The sequence below is a fragment of the Paroedura picta genome, chromosome 1 (genome assembly GCF_049243985.1).
Source record: "Paroedura picta isolate Pp20150507F chromosome 1, Ppicta_v3.0, whole genome shotgun sequence".
Lineage (NCBI taxonomy): Eukaryota > Metazoa > Chordata > Lepidosauria > Squamata > Gekkonidae > Paroedura > Paroedura picta.
Window position 1 is genome coordinate 180,834,006 of NC_135369.1, and position 10,150 is coordinate 180,844,155.

General features: G+C 48.4%; 1 long non-coding RNA gene across 1 annotated transcript; it reads left to right on the top strand.

Annotated features, from left to right (window-relative positions):
- The first annotated feature begins 5,829 nt into the window (after positions 1-5,829).
- On the top strand, positions 5,830-9,637 carry LOC143821354 (uncharacterized). Its single transcript, XR_013225785.1, has 3 exons — positions 5,830-5,956; positions 6,140-6,231; positions 9,233-9,637. It is a non-coding gene; the product is annotated as an uncharacterized LOC143821354 (long non-coding RNA).
- The last annotated feature ends 513 nt before the right edge of the window (positions 9,638-10,150 follow it).

The window sequence follows — 10,150 nt, forward strand, 5'->3', positions numbered from 1 at the left end:
GGTAAGGGGAGGAGAGAAAATTTCTCAATATTCTCCCATGAGAGATGTTGCCAATGATCACACTGCATATTTTTCCTCATCCCTGGATCCAATAACCATTCCCTTCAGCCTGCGGCTACCTGATTCTCCCAAGTGTTCTTTAGGCACAGGTAAATATGCACACCTAAATAAACGTTACCCAGTAGTGGAAACACCAGGAGCTTTCGCAAAAGGCACGCTGAGCAAATATTTGCGGAGGATCAGGTGGTCCATTCACTGATGGGCAAACACAATTTTCCCATGATGAGTCATCTGCCTCCCTCAGTCTTGATGTGATTTGTTCAGGAGTCCACGGCCCGGCATCAAATACACATCCCTGAGTCACCCCATGTCACGGGGGTGTTCTAGCTTCGCAAATAAACGTGTCTGTACACAGATTTCTCTTTCAGCGGAAGGGACCGGCCAGCCCTTTCCCGCTGAGTTCACGAGCGACCGTCTCTAGCAGCTGTGAGAAGGGCAGGCTTTGATGGCTTAGGTACACAAAGAGACAACTGCTTTTGGCGAGAATCTCTTCCAAACAAACCGCAGCAAGGACAAATGGCAAATGGTGCTTCTTCTGCCAGAAGGGAATCACCAATTCCCTGGTGAAATGAGCGTGATGCTGTTATTTTATTTACCCAAATGGGTGACGACAACCCACTGACAACCCACTAAGGGATTACAAAAATGATGAAGTCTCTGATTTTTTCCCATTATTTTTACATTTATACCCCGCCTTTTCCCAGAGGCTCAGAGCAGCTTACAAAGTTTAACATTAATAAACTTAATTAACTTTAATTAATTTAATCATTAATTAACTTTAAAATCAAACCTGTCTATTCCACCTTCAGGTCACCTCTTCTTAGTTGGAGTGAAATGGTTGCAGAATTGAGATGGTTGCAGAATTGAGGGGGGTGTATGGGTTTTTAGACAGCTTGTCTGTGGTGGACTTTCAAGCAGGGAGGCCAGAATCGTGATGTTAGGCCTCAGTCGTAGTCCTGGCAGAACAGCTCTGTTTTACAAGCCCTGTGGAACCACTTAAGGTCCCACAAGCCCTGATTGCCTCGGGTAGAGCGTTCCACCAGGCAAGACCCATGGCTGTGAAGGCTCTGGCTCTAGTTGAGGCCAATTCCTGCCTGCTTTCCTGTGGCAGCCCTAACAGTAGGCTGATCTCATCACAGCTCAGATGAGAAATAATTCTGGTACCTGAATAGGGGAGGGATGACTATCAAGGAAGATGGCAGCTGCTACTCACAGGCAGGCCAGGGTAAACGACCTGTGCTCATCTCTTGCCTGGAAAATCCGTCAGACCTTCAGGGGGTTGGCATGAGTCTGTTGCAGCTCACCAATACCTCTACATACCTGGAACTTGGATGCAAAATTCAAAATAACACTTTTGCTTGATGGCACACGTGCTGGGGGGAAGACACCTAGCATGCCTATCAAATAAATAGTGTTTTTCATAGCAGTAAATGGACTTCTGGGGTGGATCCATCCATGCTCCACAGAGTAAATTTACCTTGTTTGCAAAGCACACTTCCTTTGGGCTAAACCCTGATATAGCCCTTTGGGAGACCAAACAGGCAAGGCAAGAATACTCAACCAAGGCCAGGGCCTTTTCGGTCCTGGCCCCTACCTGGTGGAACGAGCTCCCGGGTGAGCTGCAGGCCCTGCAGGATTTACCAGCTTTCCGCAGGGCCTGCAAGACGGAGCTCTTCCGCCGGGTTTTTGGTTGAGGCCGGGGTCAGCGAATGAGTGCCAACATCCCCCCCCCCCGCAAGACCTAGCATCTCCTTCCCACCCTCCCTGCCGCTCTGATAGCAGGGGTGGGAATAATAAGTTCCGCCATGTTGGGATTGTTTTAAAGTCTTTTAATGGGTATTTTAATGGGGATAGGACTGCTGTGACCCGCCACGAGCCTACGGGGAGTGGTGGGATATAAATCCAATTAATAATAATAATAATAATAATAATAATAATAATAATAATAATAATAATAATAATAATAATAATAATAATAATAGAAACAAATCCACAGATCTTTTCTCCTTCCCTCCTCCGGTCCCAGCAAGCTCCCCACAAGCCAAGGAGTGCCTGCCTTTGGCTGGTGGAATTGTTTTCTGTGAGATGAGTTGGGCAAATCAGCAGATGGGAGAAGGGGCTGGAAAGCAGGGCAAGAGTTCTTTTAGGGCAGCCCCACCACCCCAATACAGAATTGCTGCAGCCGGGAGATCCAAGGATTGCCTGGCAGGCAGGCAAGAGACGTTCGGAGGTGCTTCTGCGTCAAGACCCCTAGTGTTCCTTAGGGGAATTACTCCCAGAATCCTTGGAGGTCTCTCGTCCAAATACCAGGCAGGGATGTTTGGAAGTGGTTTGCTGTTGCCTGCCTCTGCATCATGACACCTGGTATTTCCCGGAGGACCAAAATCCTTGGAGGTCTCCCCTCCCAATACTAGCTGAGGTCAGGCCTGCTTAACTTCTGAGACCTGATGGGACCGGCTTGCCTGAGCTCTCCAGATCTGGGCTCCCAAGTTAATAGAGACAGGAGTGAATCTGAAGGTGGTCATAAGCCTTTGTTCAGGGCATGCACTTGCTGTGTCTCCAAACACAACACAACATCAAATCCAGTTGCCAGGACTTCTGTTGCCAGACCCTGGATCCCAACCCTGCTTTCCCTCTGGCTGGAAGCATCTTCTGGTATTCCAGCTGACCCCTCCAGCTGCAGGTTAGGAAATACCTGAAGATTTTGGGGGTGGAGCCCCGAAAGGGCAAGGTTTGGGGAGGGGAGAAACTTCAGTAGGGTATAAGGACATAGATCAGCCTTTCTCAACCTTTTTACCATTGAGGAGTCCCTGAAACATTCTTCAGGCCTTGAGAAACCCCAGAAGTGATGCCAGCAGGCCACACCTCCCTGCTATGCCCCCAGAAGTCACATGTCACCAGATGTGACATCACGTTCCATTGCCCCCCCCCTTCCCCAGTGCCAGAAATGGACTAATGGCCTAATCCACTGGGCCAGGAACAGGGCCAGGGCAGCCATCTGCTAGTCACCCCTCCCCAGCAGTTGTAGTAGTAGTAGTAGTAGTAGTAGTAGTAGTAGTAGTAGTAGTAGTAGTGGTGGTGGTGGTAGTATTACATTTTATTTCTATCCTACCCTTCTACTTCATTCAGGGTGGATGACAGTATTAACATAACACACAAAAATTTAAAAGATTAAAAAGTTTGTAATGTGACTAGTGCAACTGCCCCTTAAACTAGAGTCCCTGGTGGGGAGGAGCGGGACTGGCCAATCATGGCAAGGAGCTGACCTTCCATTCCATTAAAATGAGAGTATTTACCTCACTGGGCTCCAGTCACTTCCACGTGTGATGAACCTCAGCCAGCAAGGATTTTTATGCCCGGGGCTCCTCCCCTTTCCACCCCCTCCAAGCCAACCATTGGCCATTTTGGAAGGGGGTCGCCATAACCATATATGGTCATATAGCCCAAAAAGTTTTTAAATTAAAAATATTTAAAAAATTAACTAGCTCCCAGAGTCTACCTTCTGGCTTAGCCATTTTCTTCAGGTGACCCTGAGATTTCTAGGAGGTTGGGAACCATACTCTAGCGCCAGCCAGGTAGAGGTCCACCTCATGCCCAACCCCCGTGCAGATATCTCAAGATGGGGGGGCCATATGAGTCTGTCTGTAGCAGCAGGAAAAAAGCAAGAGTCCAGGAGCACTTTAAAGACTCACAACATTTGTGGCAGGGGAGGAGCTTTGGTGAGTCCTGGCTCATTTCTTTGGAGGCCTGGGCCCGTTCTGCACACACTGAATAATGCACTTTCAAAGTGCTTTTGCAGTGGGGTTTGCCTGTGCGGAACAGGAGAATCTATTTCTAAAGTGTATTGAAAGTGCATTACGTAACATGTGTGGGATGGCCCCGATATCTGAAAAAGTGAGCTGTAATTCACGAAAGCTCCTCCCTGGCCATAAATTTCATCAGTCTTTAAGTTGCTCCTGGGCTCTTGCTCCGCCACTGTCTGCTTCTCACAGCTACGGACTGGCCTTTGAATTGTGAAAGGGCTCTGTCAGCTCGAGGGAAGCCTTTGAAGCTCACTGTGGGTCTCCTTCTGCAGAAACAATGGTGTCGGGATGGCCTTGAAGCAGTTTCCGACCCAGCCCACGGGGAGTCCCCCCTTCCCCCCCATACACTGCAGGTCTGCTCTCCAAGTTCTTTGGGGGGGTTTCCGAGCCCATGCTGCACCCACCTAAAACAAATTGGTGGTGATTGCCCCTCTTGACGGGCGTGTGTTGAAAATGATTCTGCCCCGTCTCCCTGCCATTGTTCAGCCCTGGGGCAGATTGCAAACAGAGCTCTTTGAGCCCACAAATTAAATACAGCCAGCAAAAAGGCAGCCCACTGAATTTTGGATGCCTCTCCCAACAATTCAGGTTTCAAAAGGCCTCTTGTCGCAGGCCTGTAGCAGAAGTGGCAGGCTTGTGTCCCCTAAATGTATTGTCTAATTATAAGTATTAAGGGTGATACTGGGATTTTGCTTTCTATCAATAGCTGGATGGTAAAAATGCGACGAAATCTTTGGGAAGGTTGGCTCATTTGCAATAACCTCCCAGACAGAGTTGACTCAGTGAAATGAGGAAAATTGTATATTATAACTGCCAGGTGACAACAGCTCTCCCTTGGCTTTGAAAATAAACTACACGGTCCTTCTTTAGGAAGATTAAATATGTTCACTTACACACTAGTAAAATGTTCAATCATAAAGCTTCAACACTAATTTTCTTCTGAGGTAAATCTGGTTTCAGAGATACATGTTTTCCTTTATTTTTTTCTGTTTTCATCAAGATACAATCCGGTTCTGTTGTACGGTTTCCTTTTTGATATTCATAGCATAGAAGCAGAGGTTATTTTACATTTTCTGTCTGACTTATAAACATGACCAGAGAGAGTCACTCTAACTCTCACTCCCAACGTACAAAACAGTGACTAACTGTCAAAGCTAGCAGAAATGGAATTCTCCCATCATGAATCACATCATTATCTGTGAGTGTGCATGCAAGGATGCAAGAACAAGAATTCCAACAAAATTGGCCTCAGAATCATCTGGGGAAAATGTTTGTAGTCCAGTCCTAAACAGAGTTATACCCTTCCAGGTCCTTTGATGTCCATTGGCTTTGAAACAGAAACTCTGTTTATCTCAGAAATGCCCTGATTCTGCCATTATAGCATTTGTTAGAAGTGTAGGAGGGGCCCGGGTCCTCTTTATTGTTCTTGCCATTTCTTTTTGCCATTTCCTTTTGAGCCCAGTGGCACCTTGGAGACCAACCAGATGTGCAGTTTTATTCAAGGTACAATTGTCATGTGCATGCACACTTCTTCCAATACAATCAAACAAAATTTCCTCAACCACTGCATATAGATGGTGGTGGGAGTTCATTGCCAGGAAGGGCTAGTTGCATGCATAAGGAATTTTGCATGATTATAGCGGAGATTGGCGTTAAATGGCATTAAATTAGCATACAGTTATGCTGACAATTTGAGGATGAAGTTTGAGTCCGGTGGCACCTCCAAGGCCAACATAGTTTGATTCTGGGGGTAAGCAGGGATTGAGAGACTATGTGTAGATATGTACTTCTTTAGTGACTGTCATACCCACCTCCTCGGATTTGGCACCAGGGGGCGCTCTAGAGGCACAGGATCTCCCGGAGGCACCAGGAGAACCACCTGCCACAGACCCGGAGCCGCCTGACCTACCTGGTGGTGAGCAGCCTGGGCCCAGCCAGGCCGTTACCCAGCCGTATTACATCAAGCCACTGGACAGAGCAGTCACCAGTCCAGAAGACTCACCAGTGGGCTCTGGTCAAAGCTCCTGTGATCCCTGAACAGCAGCGTCAGAGCGTCTACCCTGACAGCTGTCAGAAAGTCACCTCGCTGTCAGGTTAGATGGGGTCTGGCTGCAGCACCTTCTTCTGATGAGGATTAGCTCCAGCTGCAGGCTATCTGGCTGAGGGCTGCCTCACCCAGCTTCTGACTATATCAGAAGCTTTCCGGGGGTGGGGGTGGGGTCAATGTATGTGTTACCCTGCCTGTCTCCTGAAACTCCTGTTCTGGTTCACCACAGCCAAGTTCTGTTCCTGCACCTCCCGGCTCCTCAACCTCTGATGTTCCTGCTCTGAGTCTTTTGCCTTGGTTTCAGCTCCACTCCTGTTTCAGGTTTGTGTTTTGCCTTTGTCCTATGGCTCGGCTTGACCGCTTCTCACCCTGCATACCTGTGAACTCTGTCTCTCCCGACCTCCCGGACTGGACTCTGGAATATGGGGCAAGCTCTGTGCTCTGGCACAACTACCTGGCCTTACAGGTGCAGCCCGGCAGGGCAACACAATTACATAGAAACGGATCAGGACTGCATAGTTAAAACATCCAGGCCACCTCTCCAATTGGAATTACAGTGAAGGAAGAGCCTGTTTTATTTTTTGAAGGGCACGTTTTCTTTTGCAAAAGTGAACGGAAATTGAAGGCTTGCACCTCCTCATTCTTTATTCACATGTCTCTGCCTGAACCTTATGAACTGAATAAGATATTTTGTAATTCGTTATCTGGGTGCCACCCTTGAAAAGGCCCTGTCTCTGGTAGCCTACCACATACAAAGATGTGAGTAATCTTCACAGAAGAACAGGGAACATCTTTATCAGCTACACCATCTGGCAGAGAATTCCAGTCTCTGGATGTCAGGGTGTTCTCTGCACAAGCACAGAGAATACTATTTTACTTGGGAGGGGGGGGGCTTAAGGGGAGAGAGCCAGCTTGGCGTAGTGGTTAGGAGTGCAGACTTCTAATCTGGCGAGCCGGGTCTGATTACCCACTCCTCCCCCACATGCAGCAAGCTGGGTGACCTTGGGCTCACAACAGCACTGAGAAAACTGCTTTGACTGAGCAGGAATATCAAGGCTCTCTCAGCCTCATCTACCTCACAGGGTGTCTGTTGTGGGGAGAGGACAGGGAAGGCGACTGTAAGCCACGTTGAGACTCCTTCAGGTAGAGAAAAGCGGCATATAAGAACCAACTCTTCTTCTTCTTCAGTAATATCAGGGCTCTCTCAGCCTCACCTCCAACACAGAGTGTCTGTTGTGGGGAGAGGAAAGGGAAGGCGATTGTAAGCCACTTTGAGACTCCATTGGGTAGAGAAAAGCAGCACATAAGAACCAACTCTTCTTTGTCTTCAAATTGCTTAGCGGTGTGTCTGAACTGCTGGTAGAAAACACTGAAGAGATCTTGGCAGGAGCTCACCTCTCGTGTCAGCAAGTGATCATGTTCAGGTCCAAGTTCTTGGCAATGCCCATTTCTCTGTCCCCAACATCCCCCTAAAATGTCATGACTGCTGCATCGGCCCTCTTCTCCTGCCGGTTCACAGAATGACTACAGCTCACAACTGGACAGGAACTTTTTGTTCTGGACAAGAACGTTTTTGTCCGGAAATGTTAAACAAATTTATGCATGCATACATGCATACATGCATACATGCATACATGCATGCATACATACATACATACATACATACATACATACATACATACATACATACATACATCTGTAAACCGCTCGGGGAGTGGTATAAATAAAACAGTACAGCTAAGGGGGATGGACTGAGTCCAGGATAGGAAACAGGGGCCAACGATTGGCCCCTTGGCCCCAGACTGACAAGAATTCCAGCCAGTCAGGTGAGGGGCCAATCCGAAGGCGCAAAGCGCCTTCCGATTGGGCCCTCACCAGGACAGACCAGAGTTCCATCTAGAGTTCCATCCATCCGCCCACCCAGCCCAGCCAGGGGCAATCTGGAGACGTTGCTGCCAGTCTGCTCCTAACCCCCACAGGGAAAGGACCACCGCAGTAGGGCTGCCAAGGAGGATGAGAACAGAGGCTTGGACAGGATGCGCCTGCCCTTTTCACCCTAAGGCTGTCCTAACTGTCATGTCCAACTGCAAATTGCCTCAGAACCCTGACAGAGCTGGCAGGAGGCTGCAGAGTGCGCTCCCCCCTCCCTCCCTCCCTCCCTTCAGGCCTGCTGGGAAGGAGCCTTTAACAGCCCCTGACTGAGGGGAGGGAGGCATTTCCAAGAGCAACACTGGGGCATGGGGATGGCCATTACTTTTGGGGGGGGGGAATTTCTCCTTCTGCCAAACAGCTGACAGGGAGGCTACAGTAAAGCCCCTTCTCACTTCAAATACTGCTCTGGCTGGGGGTTAGACACAGCCAAGCCATGTGTATTTCTTCTTTGCAACTCTCTGCAGATTTGAGGCCACTGCACAGCGTTATTCTGCAGACGAAACTGGTTCTTTTGTCTCCTGTTTCATCTGCACAACAACCCTGTGCAGTAGGCCTTAAGTCTTTCAATTCAACAACAACCTGTGTGGGAGGCGTTAAATTTTTCTTCCCTACCACAACCCTGTCCAAAGTAGCCCTTTCTGCCTGGGGGGCTGATCTTTATATTATGAAGCTCTCTAGGCCCCACCTAGAGGTTGGCTACCCCTGCGTTGGAAATATTCCTCGAGTTTTGGAGGTGGGACTTCAAAATCATACAATGCCTCAGAGTCCAGCCTTCGAGGAGGCCGCGGGTGCGCTTCTGGACCCGGGGGGTGGGAGGAGAAAGCCTTCCCCCTGGCCCCAAAAGCACACCTAGCGCCCATTGTATTTACGAGTACAACGAGCTTGGTCCCTAGTGTATATATAACTAATTAACTCCCACCCATTTGGGAAACCCTTCCAGGGCTGTGAGGAAACCCCAGGATTTCATGAAACCCTGGCTGAGAAAGCCTGTACTAGGCCTATGGCTGAGGCCAGAAGTGGTACCAAAATTCTGGCCTTCCTGCGGAAAACATCAGGCCAGCTGTCACCATATTGAGGGCAGTTTCATCTGCACTGCCCCCCCCCCCCACTGGGAAATTAAAGGCAGCCGTGAATGAATTAATCTGGATGTTTGGATGTGACCATTTTTATCTGATGGTTTTGATATATGTTGTCACCCGCCACGAACCTTTGGGAAAGAGCGGGGGATAAACAGAACTTTGTCATTTATTACCATTGTGGTTATTAATCCAACCAAAGAACGCCAGGGAATCTTTGCCCATGCCTGGTCAGAAGCTGGAGGACAACAAAGATGAGCCAGTGAACCCTGGAAGGAAAGCTGACGACTGCTCTCCTTTTGCTTGCCTTTCAGACTCTGCTTCTCCGTCTGAAGTCCATCATGTGATGTTTTTCCAGTTACTTCCGTCAGGCCTCTAAGTGGGAAGACCTTTGTCAACATTATAAATGTTTAATGGCCCCTGGGCTGCTGCCTTCCCCGTGTTCTCCCCACCCCCCCTTCTGCAAAGATGATAGAGTAACAGTCTGCTGTAAACAGAGACGAAGCCTTCTGTATGGATGATCTATTCCTTCATCACCACGGATTCCTGGAGCAATGGCAGGCCCTTTGTTAGGTTCCTGGGTTCTTTTTAAAAATGACTTCAGTTTATTTCCATAATAAGGTGTTTACTTTAAAAGAATAATCTGTTGGCATCTCTAAAGGTATTCCTCCCCCCCCCCTTTTTTTTTTTTGCAGAGAAAGTTAATACCAGCCTTTTAGTTGTGGCTTTTTAAAACAGATGTGTATCCTGCTGTAATAAAGCACCTGCAATTTCTTTGATTTATTGAGGAATGAAGTTCTAGAATTCCTGTGTTCATCCCTAGAATGCAGGCTTCTCTGAAGACCTGCGATTTCTTGACACCCCGGGAAGGCTTTCCCGAATGGGTGGGAATTAATTAATTTGTTATCTTTTTTTTAAACAACATTAAACATTTATCAGGTGATATGACCATATATAAGATGCCTCTTGTGGCGCAGGGCGTTAAGGCAGCAGATATGCTGTCTGAAGCTGTGTGCCCATGAGGCTGGGAGTTCGATCCCAGCAGCCGGCTCAAGGTTGACTCAGCCTTCCATCCTTCCGAGGTCGGTAAAATGAGTGCCCAGCTTGCTGGGGGGTAAACGGTAATGACTGGGGAAGGCACTGGCAAACCACCCCGTATTGAGTCTGCCATGAAAACGCTAGAGGGCGTCACCCCAAGGGTCAAACAGGACTCAGTGCTTGCACAGGGGATA